General features: G+C 41.1%; 1 non-coding gene across 1 annotated transcript; it reads left to right on the top strand.

Annotated features, from left to right (window-relative positions):
* The first annotated feature begins 844 nt into the window (after positions 1-844).
* On the top strand, positions 845-951 carry LOC148577328 (small nucleolar RNA R71). The gene has a single exon (XR_015904135.1). It is a non-coding gene; the product is annotated as a small nucleolar RNA R71 (small nucleolar RNA).
* Positions 952-3,573: the final 2,622 nt, after the last annotated feature.

The following is a 3,573-nucleotide window of genomic DNA, read 5'->3' on the forward strand; positions in this document are numbered from 1 at the left end:
GAGGGTGATAGCTTGACACTCCTCCCTCGGCCTTGACTCAATGTTGCTGTAAAGGTCATGGCCAGGAGCTTGCTGAAATAGGTAGCCAATTTGTGTCTCAAGTTTCTTGATGGCAGCATCTTGATTTTGCATGTTGGATCGCACTTCCTCTCGGAACACCTTACTATCTTGGATCTCCTTGCATATGCCTTCAAGTAGAGTTTCAATCCTTGAGAGTCTTTCTTCCGATGATGGAGAGTTGAGATTGGAAGGATGAGAAGGGCCATTTTGACTTTGGTATGGATGTTGAGAGGTGTTGTTAGGTGGGTGTTGATATGACCTCTGTGTGGAGTGTTGGTGAGCTGCGTTGTTGTTGGGGTTGTGGCGTCTCTGATCTTGGCCTTGATCCTGTTAGTTTCCCCACCCAAAGTTTGGGTGGTTCCTCCAATCGGGATTATATGTTTTGGAGTATGGGTCATGGTGCTGCCTAGGTGAACTTCTAATGTAGTTGGCTTGTTCCTGATCACCCTCTGCTTCTTCATTCACTCCTTTTTGAGATGCTGCTAAGGTGGTGATTGCTACCACTTGATTCCTCTCCATCTTTTTGGTAAGGTCAGCCAACTGCTTGGTAATAAGCTTGTTTTGAGCTAGCAGTGCATCCACATTGTTCAGCTCCATCACTCCTCTAGTGTTGCCTCTTTCAGAAGCATAGAAGTAGTCATTCTCTGCTACAGTCTCAATGACATCTATGGCTTCTTCAATGGTCTTCTTCTTGTTCAGAGATCCCCTGGATGAGTGGTCTACTGCCTTCTTTGATTCATACGAAAGGCCTTCATAGAAAATGTGCAACTGCACCCATTCATTGAACATATCTGGCGGGCATCTTCTTGTCAGGTCCTTAAACCTCTCCCATGCTTCATATAGAGTCTCACCATCTTGCTGCCTGAAGGTTTGTACGTCAGCTCTCAACCTATTGATTCATTGAGGAGGATAGAATCTTGCCAAGAATTTGTTCACCACGTCTTCCCAGGTTGCTAAACTCTCCTTTGGAAAGGATTCCAGCCATTTAGATGCTTTGTCCTTGAGTGAGAAGGGAAACAGAAGTAGTCTATAGGTGTCAGGGTGAACACCATTAGACTTCACAGTATCGCATATCCTCAGGAAGGTGGTTAGATGTTGATTGGGGTCTTCTTGGACACTTCCTCCGAATGAACAATTGTTCTGAACAAGGGTGATGAGCTGTGGCTTTAGTTCAAAGTTGTTGGTATGTATGGTTGGCCTTTGGATGCTACTTCCACAGTTTCCTAGAATTGGGTTGATGTAAGAACCCAGAACTCTTCTTTCTTGTCCAGCCTGATGCGCTGGACCTTCTCTGCCATGGTTGTGAGCCTCATCTTCATGATGGTTCTCCATATTCTCATCCATGTCTGGTTCAAAGTACTCCTCCTCTTCCTCAGCACCAACTACTCTCTTCCCTCTTGCTTCCCTCCTTAATCTAAGGAATGTCCTCTCAGGTTCAGAATCAAAGGAAGTTGAAGCCCTGCTTCTTCTACCTGTCATACACCCAATAAGGCACAAGCAAGAAAGATAGATGCAGACAATATTTTCTGTAGAAATGCTGTTAGTGTGAGTGATGCAATATATCAAATAGTTAGTGGGTCAGTGAACCAAATATTAAAACAAAATGCAGGTAACACCACTAATGGGTGAAAGGTAAAGGGAAAGAAATAACTAAAACTGAAAGTAAATTACTCAGATGAAACTAAATCAAACAAAAGGAAAATGTTCAATCTAGTTATCCACCAATTTAATCATTGTTGATACAAAATCAATCCCCGGCAACGGCACCATAAACTTGATGCACGGAAACTTGTCTCTTAACAAATCTCCCTCGGCAAGTATACCGAATTGTCGTCAAGTAAAAACTCACAATAGAGTGAGGTCAAATCCCACAGGGATTGATTGGTCAAGCAACTTTAATTGGAGGAATGTTCTAGTTGAGCTAAGCAGAATTTGGTTTGAGAGTTGCAAAAAATTAAATGGCGAGAAAGTAAATAGCAGAAAATGTAAATGCTGGAAATAAAGAGCTGAAAATAGATGACGAAAATAAATTACAGAATCTTAAATGGGAATGGGGAAGATGATCATAAAAGTAATTGGCAGAAATTAAAGAGAATGGGTAAGATCAGAAATGGGGAGTTCATTAGGCTTAGGAGATGTTGCATCCTCCGGATCAAGTTCATTTTCATCTCTTCCTCAATCAATGCATTCATTGATCTCCTTGGCAATCTTAAGTGATTGAATTCCAATTCCTTGGTAATTCAATCTCTCAAATCTTGATCAATAGCCAATTCCTTGGTCCAATTGCTCATAAAAAGAGATGAGGTATGGTAACTAATTATACCACATGTATTTCCAAATCAAAGTGTTGGTAGGATTATATGTCACTATATCCATCCAAACCCCAATTCGGTCCAACATGAGAAAGCATTTCTAGCATGATCTCTTCATTCCTCTTCCAAGGTTCCGAAGAGATCCAAGTATGAATAGCTTCTTTTCCAAGATAACTACTCAATTGGATGAAGATTGAAAGCTTTCTAGTAAAATCAAGAGAAAAGAAAGAAGAAGAATAATGAAAACTATTATTGATCCATCAAATTACAACAGAGCTCCCTAACCCAATGAAAGGGGTTTAGTTGTTCATAGCTCTGGGAATGGAAAACAAAGATGGAGAATGCATTCTGAAAAGTTAAACTAGAAGTTGCAGAGAAAGTAAAAAATACAGAGAGTAATTCTAATAATGCCAAAAGCTCTCTTCTAGTTCAAAGTTCTCCCTATTTATACTATTCTTCTGATCTTCTAGTTGCTTCTTCAAGTCTTGGATATGGGCCTTTGGATCCTGAGTTGAAGCAGTTATCTTCTTCAGTGGGCTTAGCTTTACTTGCAAACAAAGCGTGCAGTAGGTTTGGACTTTAGCTTGGGGCGTTAGTGGTGTTAACGTTAAGTGAAATTGTAGGGTCGAGAACGTTAGTGACAATCACTTTTTTCACTAACGTTCCTAACCCAAAAATGGTCCACATTAACTTCAACGTTAGTGGCACTAACGTGACCACTAACGTTGCTTCTTGGCCCTTCGCAAACGTTACTGGGGTTTACCTTTTCCAATAACGTTGAGAGTACCCCTTTCTCCCTACGTTAGAGTTCAGGTTAGTATAGTTAACGTGGCCTTTAACGTAGGCTTGCCAAATCTTCGAGAGCATTAGTGACACTTACCTTTTTCACTAACGCTTCAAAACGCCCCTTCTTCCTACGTTAGAGTTCACGTTAACTAGGTTAACGTGACTTCTAACGTGGTATTGATAGCCATCTCCAACATTAGTGACAAAGGTGAATGTCACTAATGTTGGCTCATAATCCCTCTTCTCCACGTTAGCTTTCACGTTAATGTAATTAACGTGGCAACTAACGTGGCTCATAGTGGCTTAATCCAACATTAGTGACAAAGGTGAGTGTCACTAACGTTGGTGATTCCTTGCTCCCTCCACGTTAGAGTCCTCGTTAACTAGGTTAACGTGACTCTTTACGTGGCAAATA

The sequence above is a fragment of the Arachis ipaensis genome, chromosome B1 (assembly GCF_059453495.1).
Source record: "Arachis ipaensis isolate K30076 ecotype BB chromosome B1, ASM5945349v1, whole genome shotgun sequence".
Lineage (NCBI taxonomy): Eukaryota > Viridiplantae > Streptophyta > Magnoliopsida > Fabales > Fabaceae > Arachis > Arachis ipaensis.